The sequence below is a fragment of the Pelobates fuscus genome, chromosome 10 (genome assembly GCF_036172605.1).
Source record: "Pelobates fuscus isolate aPelFus1 chromosome 10, aPelFus1.pri, whole genome shotgun sequence".
In the NCBI taxonomy this organism is placed as follows: Eukaryota; Metazoa; Chordata; class Amphibia; order Anura; family Pelobatidae; genus Pelobates; species Pelobates fuscus.
This window is the reverse complement of record NC_086326.1, coordinates 152,916,800-152,935,633: the sequence shown is the minus strand read 5'-3', so window position 1 is coordinate 152,935,633 and position 18,834 is coordinate 152,916,800. Positions and strand designations below refer to the sequence as shown.

General features: G+C 27.7%; 1 protein-coding gene across 1 annotated transcript in view; it reads right to left on the bottom strand.

Moving 5' to 3' along the window:
* The window catches only part of LOC134575162 (zinc finger protein 250-like), a 752,315-nt gene extending 749,053 nt beyond the window's left edge, over nucleotides 1–3,262 (bottom strand). The window contains exon 1 of the mRNA XM_063434388.1: nucleotides 3,141–3,262. The gene's annotated coding sequence lies outside the window, so the exon portion shown is untranslated. The remainder of the gene's footprint in view (nucleotides 1–3,140) is intronic.
* Between the last annotated feature and the right edge of the window lie 15,572 nt (nucleotides 3,263–18,834).

Genomic DNA, 18,834 nt, shown 5'->3' with positions numbered 1-18,834 from the left:
ATGACATGCTATAATAATATAATAATATAATATAGAGCTATATGACAAACTATAATAATATAATAATATAATATAGAGCTATATGACATACTATAATAATATAATATAGAGCTATATGACATACTATAATAATATAATATAGAGCTATATGACATGCTATAATAATATAATATAATATAGAGCTATATGACATACTATAATAATATAATATAGAGCTATATGACATGCTATAATAATATAATATAGAGCTATATGACATACTATAATAATATAATATAGAGCTATATGTCATGCTATAATAATATAATATAGAGCTATATGACATACTATAATAATATAATAATATAATATAGAGCTATATGACATGCTATAATAATATAATAATATAATATAGAGCTATATGTCATGCTATAATAATATAATATAATATAGAGCTATAAGACATACTATAATAATATAATAATATAATATAGAGCTATATGTGATGCTATAATAATATAATATAGAGCTATATGACATGCTATAATAATATAATAATATAATATAGAGCTATATGACATACTATAATAATATAATATAATATAGAGCTATATGTCATACTATAATAATATAATAATATAATATAGAGCTATATGTCATACTATAATAATATAATAATATAATATAGAGCTATATGTGATGCTATAATAATATAATAATATAATATAGAGCTATATGACATGCTATAATAATATAATATAGAGCTATATGTCATGCTATAATAATATAATAATATAATATAGAGCTATAAGACATACTATAATAATATAATAATATAATATAGAGCTATATGTGATGCTATAATAATATAATAATATAATATAGAGCTATATGTCATACTATAATATAATAATATAATATAGAGCTATATGACATGCTATAATAATATAATATAGAGCTATATGACATACTATAATAATATAATAATATAATATAGAGCTATATGTGATGCTATAATAATATAATAATATAATATAGAGCTATATGTGATGCTATAATAATATAATATAGAGCTATATGACATACTATAATAATATAATAATATAATATAGAGCTATATGTGATGCTATAATAATATAATAATATAATATAGAGCTATATGACATACTATAATAATATAATATAGAGCTATATGACATACTATAATAATATAATAATATAATATAGAGCTATATGACATACTATAATAATATAATAATATAATAATATAGAGCTATATGACATACTATAATAATATAATATAGAGCTATATGACATACTATAATAATATAATATAGAGCTATATGACATACTATAATAATATAATAATATAATATAGAGCTATATGACATACTATAATAATATAATAATATAATAATATAGAGCTATATGACATGCTATAATAATATAATATAGAGCTATATGACATACTATAATAATATAATATAGAGCTATATGACATACTATAATAATATAATAATATAATATAGAGCTATATGTCATACTATAATAATATAATAATATAATATAGAGCTATATGTGATGCTATAATAATATAATATAGAGCTATATGACATACTATAATAATATAATATAGAGCTATATGACATACTATAATAATATAATAATATAATATAGAGCTATATGACATACTATAATAATATAATATAGAGCTATATGACATACTATAATAATATAATATAGAGCTATATGACATACTATAATAATATAATAATATAATATAGAGCTATATGACATACTATAATAATATAATAATATAATAATATAGAGCTATATGACATGCTATAATAATATAATATAGAGCTATATGACATACTATAATAATATAATATAGAGCTATATGACATACTATAATAATATAATAATATAATATAGAGCTATATGACATACTATAATAATATAATAATATAATAATATAGAGCTATATGACATACTATAATAATATAATATAGAGCTATATGTCATACTATAATAATATAATAATATAATATAGAGCTATATGATATGCTATAATAATATAATATAGAGCTATATGACATACTATAATAATATAATATAGAGCTATATGACATACTATAATAATATAATAATATAATATAGAGCTATATGACATACTATAATAATATAATAATATAATATAGAGCTATATGACATACTATAATAATATAATATAGAGCTATATGTGATGCTATAATAATATAATAATATAATATAGAGCTATATGACATGCTATAATAATATAATAATATAATATAGAGCTATATGTGATGCTATAATAATATAATAATATAATATAGAGCTATATGACATACTATAATAATATAATATAGAGCTATATGTCATGCTATAATAATATAATATAGAGCTATATGACATACTATAATAATATAATAATATAATATAGAGCTATATGACATACTATAATAATATAATATAGAGCTATATGACATACTATAATAATATAATAATATAATATAGAGCTATATGACATACTATAATAATATAATAATATAATATAGAGCTATATGACATACTATAATAATATAATAATATAATATAGAGCTATATGTGATGCTATAATAATATAATAATATAATATAGAGCTATATGTCATGCTATAATAATATAATAATATAATATAGAGCTATATGACATACTATAATAATATAATAATATAATATAGAGCTATATGTGATGCTATAATAATATAATAATATAATATAGAGCTATATGTCATGCTATAATAATATAATAATATAATATAGAGCTATATGACATGCTATAATAATATAATAATATAATATAGAGCTATATGTCATACTATAATAATATAATATAATATAGAGCTATATGTCATACTATAATAATATAATAATATAATATAGAGCTATATGTCATACTATAATAATATAATATAATATAGAGCTATATGACATGCTATAATAATATAATAATATAATATAGAGCTATATGTGATGCTATAATAATATTACAATAAATTGCTGGCACAATGTTTATTTATTAATTAATATATTATTATTATTAATATTATTATTATTATTTCCCTGTATTTCTAGAACTGACAATAAAACACAAATTACCTGCAGGATTGAGGCTGCACTGAGCTCACCCAGGAAACACACTGACACACCGGAAGTACCGCACCGGAAGTAATACGACGGAAGTTACGCCATGTTTGCGTGTCGCGGCACTTCCGTGTTTGCGTTCCATTCAGTCTGAGTGACTTCAGATCGGTAGCCATCATAGTGTGACGTCACAAACAGTCGCAAAGCCAGCCGGGAGTTTTAGTGAATGTGCTGTTTAACGTGTCTCCGTGTCTGTCAGATGGTTTCTGGGAATTGAAGTCTTTCTCACTTCCTTTATATAGACAGTGCCAAGGAAGGTGGACTACAACTCCCGTGATGCACAGCGATCCAAATCTAGCTTCAAACACTCCCAGTGAGAGTCTGAGGCTGGAGCCAGATTCCTAACCCAGAAATTAGAGTTTATTATTATTATTATTATTATTATTATTATTATTATTATTATTATTATTATTATTAATACTGCTAGCACTGAATACAGAGATTATTATTATTATTATTATTATTATTATTATTATTAATACTGCTAGTACTGAATATAGAGTTTATTATTATTATTATTATTATTATTATTATTATTATTATTAATACTGCTAGTACTGAATATAGAGTTTATTATTAATACTGCTAGGACTGAATATAGAGTTTATTATTATTATTATTATTATTATTATTATTAATACTGCTAGCACTGAATATAGAGTTTATTATTATTATTATTATTATTATTATTATTATTAATACTGCTAGTACTGAATATAGAGTTTATTATTAATACTACTAGGACTGAATATAGAGTTTATTATTATTATTATTATTATTAATACTGCTAGGACTGAATATAGAGTTTATTATTATTATTATTAATATTATTATTATTATTAATACTGCTAGTACTGAATACAGAGTTTATTAATTATTATTATTATTATTATTATTATTATTAATACTGCTAGGACTGAATATAGAGTTTATTATTATTATTATTATTATTATTATTATTATTATTAATACTGCTAGTACTGAATATAGAGTTTATTATTAATACTACTAGGACTGAATATAGAGTTTATTATTATTATTATTATTAATACTGCTAGGACTGAATATAGAGTTTATTATTATTATTATTATTATTAATACTGCTAGTACTGAATATAGAGTTTATTATTATTATTATTATTATTATTATTATTAATACTGCTAGGACTGAATATAGAGTTTATTATTATTATTATTATTATTATTATTATTATTATTATTAATACTGCTAGTACTGAATATAGAGTTTATTATTAATACTGCTAGGACTGAATATAGAGTTTATTATTATTATTAATACTGCTAGCACTGAATATAGAGTTTATTATTATTATTATTATTATTATTATTATTATTAATACTGCTAGTACTGAATATAGAGTTTATTATTAATACTACTAGGACTGAATATAGAGTTTATTATTATTATTATTATTATTAATACTGCTAGGACTGAATATAGAGTTTATTATTATTATTATTAATATTATTATTATTATTAATACTGCTAGTACTGAATACAGAGTTTATTAATTATTATTATTATTATTATTATTATTATTAATACTGCTAGGACTGAATATAGAGTTTATTATTATTATTATTATTATTATTATTATTATTATTAATACTGCTAGTACTGAATATAGAGTTTATTATTAATACTACTAGGACTGAATATAGAGTTTATTATTATTATTATTATTAATACTGCTAGGACTGAATATAGAGTTTATTATTATTATTATTAATATTATTATTATTATTAATACTGCTAGTACTGAATACAGAGTTTATTAATTATTATTATTATTATTATTATTATTAATACTGCTAGGACTGAATACAGAGATTATTATTATTATTATTATTAATACTGCTAGTACTGAATATAGAGTTTATTATTATTATTAATACTGCTAATACTGAATATAGAGTTTATTATTATTATTAATACTGCTAGGACTGAATATAGAGTTTATTATTATTATTAATACTGCTAGGACTGAATATAGAGTTTATTATTAATACTGCTAGGACTGAATATCGAGTTTATTATTATTATTATTATTATTATTAATACTGCTAGTACTGAATATAGAGTTTATTATTATTATTAATACTGCTAGGACTGAATATAGAGTTTATTATTATTATTAATACTGCTAGCACTGAATATAGAGTTTATTAGTATTATTATTAATACTACTAGGACTGAATATAGAGTTTATTATTATTATTATTATTAATACTGCTAGGACTGAATATAGAGTTTATTATTATTATTAATACTGCTAGCACTGAATATAGAGTTTATTAGTATTATTATTAATACTACTAGGACTGAATATAGATTTTATTATTATTATTATTAATACTGCTAGCACTGAATATAGAGTTTATTAGTATTATTATTAATACTACTAGGACTGAATATAGAGTTTATTATTATTATTATTATTATTATTAATACTGCTAGGACTGAATATAGAGTTTATTATTATTATTATTATTATTATTATTAATACTGCTAGCACTGAATATAGAGTTTATTATTATTATTATTATTACTGCTAGTACTGAATATCGAGTTTATTATTATTATTATTATTAATACTACTAGGACTGAATATAGAGTTTATTATTATTATTATTATTAATACTGCTAGGACTGAATATAGAGTTTATTATTATTATTATTATTATTAATACTGCTAGGACTGAATATAGAGTTTATTATTATTATTATTATTATTATTAATACTGCTAGCACTGAATATAGAGTTTATTATTATTATTAATACTGCTAGCACTGAATATAGAGTTTATTATTATTATTAATACTGCTAGCACTGAATATAGAGTTTATTATTATTATTATTATTATTAATACTGCTAGCACTGAATATAGAGTTTATTATTATTATTATTATTATTTATACTGCTAGTACTGAATACAGAGTTTATTATTATTGCTGCTAGTACTGAATATAGAGTTTATTATTATTAATATTATTATTATATTATTATTATTACTGCTAGCACTGAATATAGAGATTATTATTATTATTATTATTATTATTATTATTACTGCTAGTACTGAATATAGAGTTTATTATTATTAATATTATTATTATTAATAATACTGCTAGCACTGAATATAGAGTTTATTATTATTATTAATACTACTAGGACTGAATATAGAGTTTATTATTATTATTAATACTGCTAGGACTGAATATAGAGTTTATTATTATTATTATTATTATTATTAATACTGCTAACACTGAATATAGAGTTTATTATTATTATTATTACTGCTAGTACTGAATATAGAGTTTATTATTATTATTATTATTATTATTAATACTGCTAGCACTGAATATAGAGTTTATTATTATTATTATTATTATTAATACTACTAGGACTGAATATAGAGTTTATTATTATTATTAATACTGCTAGGACTGAATATAGAGTTTATTATTATTATTATTATTATTATTATTAATACTGCTAGGACTGAATATAGAGTTTATTATTATTATTATTATTATTATTATTATTAATACTGCTAGCACTGAATATAGAGTTTATTATTATTATTATTATTATTAATACTGCTAGCACTGAATATAGAGTTTATTATTATTATTATTATTATTAATACTGCTAGTACTGAATACAGAGTTTATTATTATTATTATTATTACTGCTAGTACTGAATATAGAGTTTATTATTATTATTATTATATTATTATTATTATTATTACTGCTAGCACTGAATATAGAGATTATTATTATTATTATTATTATTATTATTACTGCTAGCACTGAATAGAGATTATTATTATTCTTATTAATATTATTACTGCTAGCACTGAATATAGAGATTATTATTAATTATTATTATTATTATTATTACTGCTAGTACTGAATATAGAGTTTATTATTATTATTATTATTATTATTAATACTGCTAGGACTGAATATAGAGTTTATTATTATTATTATTATTATTATTATTATTATTATTATTATTATTATTAATACTGCTAGGACTGAATATAGAGTTTATTATTATTATTATTATTATTATTATTATTATTATTATTAATACTGCTATTACTGAATATAGAGATTATTATTATTAATACTGCTAGGACTGAATATAGAGTTTATTATTATTATTATTATTAATACTGCTATTACTGAATAAAGAGATTATTATTATTATTAATACTGCTAGGACTGAATATAGAGTTTATTATTATTATTATTAATATTATTATTATTATTAATACTGCTAGGACTGAATATAGAGTTTATTATTATTATTATTATTATTACTACTGCTAGGACTGAATATAGAGTTTATTATTATTATTATTATTAATACTGCTAGTACTGAATATAGAGTTTATTATTATTATTATTATTATTATTAATACTGCTAGTACTGAATATAGAGTTTATTATTATTAATACTGCTAGTACTGAATATAGAGTTTATTATTATTATTATTATTAATACTGCTAGTACTGAATATAGAGTTTATTATTATTATTAATACTGCTAGGACTGAATATAGAGTTTATTATTATTATTAATACTGCTAGGACTGAATATAGAGTTTATTATTATTATTAATACTGCTAGGACTGAATATCGAGTTTATTATTATTATTATTATTAATACTGCTAGTACTGAATATAGAGTTTATTATTATTATTATTAATACTGCTAGGACTGAATATAGAGTTTATTATTATTATTAATACTGCTAGCACTGAATATAGAGTTTATTAGTATTATTATTAATACTACTAGGACTGAATATAGAGTTTATTATTATTATTAATACTGCTAGGACTGAATATAGAGTTTATTATTATTATTAATACTGCTAGCACTGAATATAGAGTTTATTAGTATTATTATTAATACTACTAGGACTGAATATAGAGTTTATTATTATTATTAATACTGCTAGCACTGAATATAGAGTTTATTAGTATTATACTACTAGGACTGAATATAGAGTTTATTATTATTAATAATACTGCTAGGACTGAATATAGAGTTTATTATTATTATTATTATTATTATTAATACTGCTAGCACTGAATATAGAGTTTATTATTATTATTATTACTGCTAGTACTGAATATCGAGTTTATTATTATTATTATTATTAATACTACTAGGACTGAATATAGATTTTATTATTATTATTATTATTAATACTGCTAGGACTGAATATAGAGTTTATTATTATTATTATTATTATTATTAATACTACTAGGACTGAATATAGAGTTTATTATTATTATTATTATTATTATTAATACTGCTAGCACTGAATATAGAGTTTATTATTATTATTAATACTGCTAGCACTGAATATAGAGTTTATTATTATTATTATTATTATTATTATTATTAATACTGCTAGCACTGAATATAGAGTTTATTATTATTATTATTATTATTATTTATACTGCTAGTACTGAATACAGAGTTTATTATTATTATTATTATTATTATTACTGCTAGTACTGAATATAGAGTTTATTATTATTATTATTATTATTATATTATTATTATTATTATTACTGCTAGCACTGAATATAGAGATTATTATTATTATTATTACTGCTAGTACTGAATATAGAGTTTATTATTATTAATATTATTATTATTATTATTATTATTAATACTGCTAGCACTGAATATCGAGTTTATTATTATTATTAATACTGCTAGGACTGAATATAGAGTTTATTATTATTATTATTAATACTGCTAGCACTGAATATAGAGTTTATTATTATTATTAATACTACTAGGACTGAATATAGAGTTTATTATTATTATTAATACTGCTAGGACTGAATATAGAGTTTATTATTATTATTATTATTATTAATACTGCTAACACTGAATATAGAGTTTATTATTATTATTACTGCTAGTACTAAATATAGAGTTTATTATTATTATTATTATTATTATTATTAATACTGCTAGCACTGAATATAGAGTTTATTATTATTATTATTAATACTACTAGGACTGAATATAGAGTTTATTATTATTATTAATACTGCTAGGACTGAATATAGAGTTTATTATTATTATTATTATTATTATTATTATTATTAATACTGCTAGCACTGAATATAGAGTTTATTATTATTATTAATACTGCTAGCACTGAATATAGAGTTTATTATTATTATTATTATTATTATTATTAATACTGCTAGCACTGAATATAGAGTTTATTATTATTATTATTATTATTATTATTAATACTGCTAGTACTGAATACAGAGTTTATTATTATTATTATTATTACTGCTAGTACTGAATATAGAGTTTATTATTATTATTATATTATTATTATTATTATTACTGCTAGCACTGAATATAGAGATTATTATTATTATTATTATTATTATTATTATTATTACTGCTAGCACTGAATATAGAGATTATTATTATTATTATTAATATTATTACTGCTAGCACTTAATATAGAGATTATTATTAATTATTATTATTATTATTATTACTGCTAGTACTGAATATAGAGTTTATTATTATTATTATTATTATTATTATTAATACTGCTAGGACTGAATATAGAGTTTATTATTATTATTATTATTATTATTATTATTAATACTGCTATTACTGAATATAGAGATTATTATTATTAATACTGCTAGGACTGAATATAGAGTTTATTATTATTATTATTATTAATACTGCTATTACTGAATAAAGAGATTATTATTATTAATACTGCTAGGACTGAATATAGAGTTTATTATTATTATTATTAATATTATTATTATTATTATTAATACTGCTAGGACTGAATATAGAGTTTATTATTATTATTATTATTATTATTATTATTATTATTATCATTATTATTATTATTAATACTGCTAGGACTGAATATAGAGTTTATTATTATTATTATTATTATTATTATTAATACTGCTAGCACTGAATATAGAGTTTATTATTATTATTATTATTATTATTAATACTGCTAGTACTGAATACAGAGTTTATTATTATTATTATTATTACTGCTAGTACTGAATATAGAGTTTATTATTATTATTATATTATTATTATTATTATTACTGCTAGCACTGAATATAGAGATTATTATTATTATTATTATTATTATTATTATTATTATTACTGCTAGCACTGAATATAGAGATTATTATTATTATTATTATTATTAATATTATTACTGCTAGCACTGAATATAGAGATTATTATTAATTATTATTATTATTATTATTACTGCTAGTACTGAATATAGAGTTTATTATTATTATTATTATTATTAATACTGCTAGGACTGAATATAGAGTTTATTATTATTATTATTAATACTGCTATTACTGAATAAAGAGATTATTATTAATACTGCTAGGACTGAATATAGAGTTTATTATTATTATTATTAATATTATTATTATTATTATTAATACTGCTAGGACTGAATATAGAGTTTATTATTATTATTATTATTATTATTAATACTGCTAGGACTGAATATAGAGTTTATTATTATTATTATTATTATTATTATTAATACTGCTAGGACTGAAAATAGAGTTTTTTATTATTATTATTATTATTATTAATACTGCTAGGACTGAATATAGAGTTTATTATTATAATAATTATTGTTATTATTATTATTAATACTGCTAGCACTGAATACAGAGTTTTTTATTATTATTATTATTATTAATACTGCTAGTACTGAATATAGAGTTTATTATTATTAATACTGCTAGTACTGAATATAGAGTTTATTATTATTATTATTAATACTGCTAGTACTGAATATAGAGTTTATTATTATTATTATTATGCTGCTTAGTAACACCTCTAGTGACAGTGGCCACTAGAGAGACCTGGGTCACTGCTGTACCACGTGCAGCACCCAGGTTCAGTGTCTGCAAGCTCTGCATGGAGGTGCTGAATGTTCCTCATAGAGATTGGTTAATGTAATGCATCTCTATGAGGAGATGCGGATTGGTACATTTGCTGCGTATGCACAAAATACTCCTAATGCTTTCCTAAGGGAAAGCATTGCCTTAGCTGAGATCATAAAGATTGATCATCTCAGTCATGGCGAAACTGGCACGGTGTGGGAAAATGGGAAGAAAGGTGAGTAAAAACACCTTCCTCATGCGATCTGAGGGGGCAGGTGCCTAAACGTGCACGCACACACCGACAGGCTCATATACACACTCATACTGACAACATGCTTGCACGCACACACTTTGACAGGCTCTCACACACAAACTCTTGACAGGCGCTCACACACTCTTATGCTGACAACAGGCTTGGACGCACACACTGACAGACTCGCACACACAAACTTGGACAGGCGCTCACACACTCTTGACACGCTCTCGCTCATTCAGACACTGACAGGTTTTCTCACACACACACACAGACACTGACAGGTTTTCTCACACACACACACACACACATACAGACACTGACAGGCTCTCTCACACACACTCTGACAACACACACACACACACACACTGACAGACTCACACAGGCTTACACACACACACACATTTTTGTTTTAATTGAAACCCACTCAGCCTCCCTACCATTTGGGAGAGCTGAGTGGGTCTTTCCTTGGGTCCAGTGGGGCTGCATTCTTCCTGTGTGCGAGGGAGCAGTACTCTGCCTGTAGCTGCCCTCTGCTTCCTCGCGCTCTGTAATGATTCCGGGGACGGAATGACGTCATATCCCGGCTCCTGGCATCATTAGACAGCGTGAGGGAGCAGAGGGCAGCTACAGGCAGAGTACTGCTCCCTCGCACACTGCCCAATATTCCCCATGACGGGCGCCGTCAAAGCTCCCTCACTAACTAGAGAGCTGGCAAATCCCATCGCCAGGGTGACATTTCTAGTCGCCGTGGCGATCTGGTACCTGGGATTTGTCGAGCCCTGTACTATGGTGTATAGTATTATTACTCAAAGTAATTCTTTATTATTACTGCTAGCCCTTTCTATAGTGCTTTTTATTACTGCTAGTACTGTGTATAGTGCTAATTATTGCTGATAGTAAATGTTTATTACTTCTGCTACTCTGATTGTATTATTACTGCTAGTAAATGCTTATTACTGCAAGTATTGGGTATAGTGGTAAATTTGAATGCTTTAAAATTCTCTCTTCCTCCTAGTAATATGTAAAGTGCTTATTATTACTGTGTGTATTGTATATAATGCTTATTACTGCCAGTACTGTATTTAGTGCTTCCTATTATTACCACTAGTACTGTATATAATGTATATTATTACTTCAACTATTGTATATAGTGCATTACTGTTAGTAAATATTATTATTCCTACTAGCCGTGTGTGTTTTATTATTATTGCAGCTAGCTTTGCATGCAGTGGTTATTATTACTGCTAAGGCTGTACTGTTTATTATTATTTTGATAGTAAATGCTTGTTATCACTGTATGTGGTGTTTATTATTACTTGGGGTAAATTCTTATTAGTACTAGTATTGTATATTGCAGGGATCGACAGATCCCAGGTCTGGCGTCTGGAATTTGCCAGCTCTCTAATTAGTCAGGGAGGGAGCTTTGACGGCGGCCATCATAAGGAATATTGGAGGCGCCCGTGGGAACATGGAGGCGATCGGCCGCCCGAGGAAGTACTGTGCGTGGGAGCATTATGGGCGTCACGCAAGTGAGTAATACTCTGCCTGTAGCTCCTCTCTGCTCCCTCGCGCTGTCTAATGATGTCATGAGCCGGAATATGATGTCATTCCAGCCCCAGCATCATTACAGAGCGCGAGGGAGCAGAGAGGAGCTACAGGCAGAGTACTGCTCCTCCGCACACAGAAAGAGTGCAGCCCACTGGACCCCAGGAAAGACCCACTCAGCTCTCCCAAAGGTAGGGAGGCTGAGTGGGTTTCAATTAAAAGAAAAATGTGTGTATGTGTAAGCCTGTGTGAGTCTGTCAGAATGTGTGTGTGTGATTGTGAGAGCCTGTCAGAGTGTGGGTGTGTGAGAGAGAGAGCCAGAGTGTCTGTATGTATGTGTGTGTGAGCGAGAGCCTGTCAAGAGTGTGTGCGTGCAAGCCTGTTGTCGGCGTAAGAGTGTGTGAGAGCCTGTCAAAATGTGTGCGTGCAAGCCTGTTGTCAGCATGAGTGTGTAAGGTGTTTATTCATTTCCCAGGACATTTCAGCAAACTCCAGGCCTCTCCTCACACTCCCAGAACCAACAATACTTAAAGGAGCACTATAGGGTCTCGGACACAAACCTGTAATCCTGACCCTATAGTGTTTAACCCGCCGTTTAGGTGGTTTGCTCCCCTTTTAAAAGTATAAAACTCACCTTATTTCCAGTACTGCGCGGGTCTGCCGGCACTGGCTCCGCCCCCCCTTTGTCACATCGAAATGGACGATTTTTAACCAATCCAATGCATTTCCGATTGGCTAAAAATCGTCACGGGGCGGGGCCAAATTCCATTTTGGCCAATCAGGACCTCCTCATAAAGATGTATTGAATCAATGCATCTCTTTGAGGAAAATCCAGCGTCCCCATGCAGAGCGTGGAGACGCTGAACATCAGGGCTGCTTACTGTGCAGCACTGAGCCAGGAAGCACCTCCAGTGGCCATTTAACGAGTGGCCACTTGGAGGTGTCCCTAGGGGCAATGTAAACACTGCCTTTTCTCTGAAAATGCCTGAAGGGAGCTATTATACTCACCAGAACAAGTACATTAAGCTGTAGTTGTTCTGGTGACTATAGTGTCCCTTTAATCTCTCCATTTTTTTTGCCCAGCACTACCCACAGCTCCTCCTAAATATATAGCATGCTCCTCCAGCTTGAGAGTCTCCAATTACCTCCTCATTCCCTTCATATTTAACCAACAGCTGTAAATTTCTCTTAGCCATCACTTCCAAATTTTCCCTGCTACCTCTTGTCTCAAATCCCTATTATATCCTTTAGATTGTAAGCTCACGGGCTATCTAGCTAAGCACTTTGTATAAAAGAGCTTCAATGACTAGTTATCAGCTTACGGGCAGGGCCCTCTCTACCTTTTGTATTTGTCTGTGTATATTGTACGTTCTCCACCAATTGTGAATTGCTATGGAATATGTTGGTGCTTTATAAATCCAAGTAATAAATCCTACTGTGTACAGTTTTTATTATTACTGCTAATACTAAAATATTGTATCCAATTTTTTTTCATATGTGTTCTACATAACATGGAGAAGCAAGGATTGACTCATATTTAGATGAAAATTACCGTATATACTCGAGTATAAGCCGAGTTTTTCAGCACATTTTTTGTGCTGAAAAACCCCAACTCGGCTTATACTCGAGTCATAGTCTGTATTATGGCAATTTGCATTGCCATAATACAGACTGGGGGGAGAGGGGGGCTGTCAGAGCTGTACTTACCTTCACAGCAGCTCCTGTCAGCTCCCTCCTCCTCCGCGCCGTCCGTTCAGCACCTCGGTCAGCTCCCAGTGTAAGTCTCGCGAGAGCCGCGGCTCTCGCGAGACTTACACTGGGAGCTGACAGAGGGAGCTGCACAGACCGCGCGGAGGAGGAGAGAGCTGACAGGAGCTGCAGGAAAGGTAAGTACAGCTCTGACAGCCCCCCTCTCCCCCCCACTGAACTACCAATGACACTGGACCACCAGGGAAGGAGCCCCCCTCCCTGCTATGTATCAAGCAGGGAGGGGGGACGAAAAAAAAAAAAAAAAAAAAAATAATAATAATAATTAAATAATAATACAAAAAATAAAAATAATATAAAAAAAAATAAAAATAATAATAATAATATATTAAATGCCCACCCCCACCAACACATACACAAACACACACTGCATCACACACACTGCATCACTCACACTTCATTCATATACACACACTGCACTCACACACACTGCATTCATACACACACTGCACTCACACACACACTGCACTCACACACTGCATTCATACACACTCACACTTCATTCATATACACACACTGCACTCACAGACACTGCACTCACAGACACTGCACTCAGACACTGCTCACAGACACTGCACTCACAGACACTGCACTCACAGACACTGCACTCATACACACACACACTGCATTCATTATATACACACACTGGAAATAAATATTCAATTAATATATACGCACACACACTGCACTCATACACGCACTGCACTCATACACTGCTCACAGACACTGCACTCACAGACACTGCACTCATACACACACACACTGCATTCATTATATACACACACTGTAAATAAATATTCAATTAATATATACGCACACACACTGCACTCATACACGCACTGCACTCATACGCACTGCACTCATACGCACACACTGCATTCATTATATACACACACTGTAAATAAATATTCAATTAATATAATTTTTTTAGGATCTAATTTTATTTAGAAATTTACCAGTAGCTGCTGCATTTCCCACCCTCGTCTTATACTCGAGTCAATAAGTTTTCACAGTTTTTTGGGGTAAAATTAGTGGCCTCGGCTTATATTCGGGTCGGCTTATACTCGAGTATATACGGTAATCCAATATTGGCCCCTTAAATTCGAAATAAACAGAGAGGGGGCATCTACTTATGTTTTTTAAACTAAATCCTTACTACAAAATAATAATGCAGATATGAATTTCTTAATGAAACGTTGTTATTGGAGGGGGGAAATGTAATCACTGCCTTCGAAAGGTATAAATACAATAGGACAACACATCTAGTTATACATAAGCATTTGGTTGCTAAGACAATGGCAAATGTGGAGATTCTGGATTCATCCAAGAACTCGGAGAGGAACTCTAGTCCACACGGCACTCCGAACTCCCGCTGTTACAGACCCCAACGTTTCCATCTTCCAAGGCAAGACACAGGCATACATTGTGGGCAGACCTTTTCATGTAGCTTACAACTGTTGGATTTGGGGATTTACTCTTTCTTTAGAATTTATATACCCCATAAGAGAATTTAAGGTGGACAGTGTGACAGATTGAGTTGTGTACTTACCCTTTTATGGTTTTCATTTATGTGGTGACAAAGCTGACATTTTTGTTGACGTCTGCAACCGTCTTATTATTTTCTACAATATTTTATTCAGTTGTGATTATATTATATATTGCTAGCGGAGTTAAAATGATAGTAATCTTACTCTATATATAGCCGAGTTTATTGATACAGTATATAGTTACATGACTAGTACTTGGTATGCAGCTTACGTATTATACAATATGCTTCAATAAAGCCTGTGCAGTGAGTAGTGTATGGACAAGGGCTATTATAACTAGTTATATATTTAAAAAGGATCTCACTTCATTATAACAATATAAAGATAATTACCTGACAGTTTCCACCAATAACTGAGTTTTGACAATCAGTAGCAATCAAAAGACCCGGAGCTTAACCCCTTCAGGACGGAGTCAATAGTGCACGTTCTGATCAAAACAAACCTGGAATTTGCGCTATATGTCTGTTCACCCGTAGTTCCCCTCTTTCATATTATATGCACCCACACTTATTATATATCATTTTGTTCAGGAGAAACAGGGCTTTAATTTATCATTAACTATTCATATATGGAACATAATTTATTAGGAATAAAATTTTTAAAAAATGTGAGAAAATAAGATTTTTTTTTTAAATTTGTATTTCCGTCTGCCATTTTAGCTGTGAATGTCATAATACTGTTAGGTTTTACTGCAAAAAAAATGCACATATTTGTAATCAGCGATGTCTCACGAGTACAACAGTACCCCCCATTAACAGGTTTTATGTTGTTTTGGAAAGTTACAGGGTCAAATATAGAACGTTCCATTTTCAAATTGAAATTTGCCAGATTGGTAATGTTACCTTTGAGACGGTGTGGTAGCCCAGGAATGAGAATTACCCCCATGATGGCATACCATTTGAAAAAGTAGACAAAGCCAAGGTATTGAAAGTGGGGTATGTTTAGTCTTTTTTAGTAGCCACTTAGTCACAAACACTGGCCAAAGTTAGCGTTCATATTTGTTTTTGTGTGAAAAAAGCAAAAAACAAATATTTGGCCAAAGTTTGTGACTAAGTGGCTACTAAGAAAGACTGGACCCCACTCGCAATACCTTGGATTGTCTGCTTTTGCAAATGGTATGCCATCATGGGGGTAATTCTCATTCCTGGGCTACCTTACGGTCTCAAAGGCAACGTAATCTGGCAAATTACAATGTCAAAAAAATTAAATGCAAGCCTTATATGTGACTCTCTAACTTTCCAAAACACCATGAAACCTGTACATGGGGGTACTGTTATTCTTGGGAGACTTCACTAAACACAAATATTAGTGTTTTAAAACAGTAAAACATATTACAACAATAATATAGTCCATAAAAGTGCCGTTCGTTTGTAAAAAAAAAATCAAAAAACTTCCCTTTTACTTAAAATATCATCGTTGTAATACAATTTACCAGTTTGAAACACTAATATTTGTGTTCAGCGAAGTCTCCCGAGTAAAACAGTACCCCCCATGTACAGGTTTTATGGGGTCTTGGAGAGTTACAGGGTCAAATATAGTGCTTGCGAATTAAATTCTCTGCACTTTCACCCTGTGTTGTCAGACATGTCAATCAAATTTTAATTAATCAAATCACCTAATTATGTTAAAAGATTACTTAAATATACACGTAGAATTTTAATATATATGCATTTATAGGTATTTAAATTCTACGTGTATACTAATGTAATCTTTTATGTAATTATATGTATTTATCTATATATATTTGTGTTAGGTGCTTATGATAGTAGAGTGTGAAATACCATAAATAAATGTAGGATAATAAAAAGAGCAAGTTGGTTGTGGTGTGCCGGAACAGACGATGAGGTAGGCCTGAGAAAGAAGAGGGCCTACCCAGGAAAAGAAAGATAGAAAGAAAGAAATGTTAAAATGTGGTGTGATGGGAGGATCATTCAACGCTGACCTCGAACGGTAAGGAGCAAGGTAAGTAGGCTAGGAGTAGCAAACCAGCACCTCCCACAAATCCAGGCAAAATTGCCTTAATACATATATATTTGCGATTATTTGCATTTTATATATAGATAGATATATATAGAATGTCATTCTAAGTGTATTTTGTTACCAATATATATATATTAATAACAAAATACAGTTAGAATGAAATTACATATGAATATATAATGTATATTAAATTTTGTTTCAATATTTTATTTATTAATTTTATTATTGTAATTATACCTATTTATATATATAATATATGTGTATATATCTTTTATATATATAATATATATATATTATATCTATGTTACGTCATTCTAAGTGTATTTTAATACTAATATATGTGCTTATATATAGAAATATATTTCTTTGATTTTACACATGTGTAAATTATTTTTTTTATTACTTCCCACCAGCAGGGGGACTGTCTGATATTTTAGACAGTCCCCCTGCTGGCAGATCCACAGCCAGCTATAGGGGGCCATGTGATCGCTCTTTGAGAGCGATCACATGGCCCCCGGGGGCCTGATTTGCCGTGGGGAGGCTGCCTGGGCTGTGAGGCAGTCCTCCCGAAGCGGA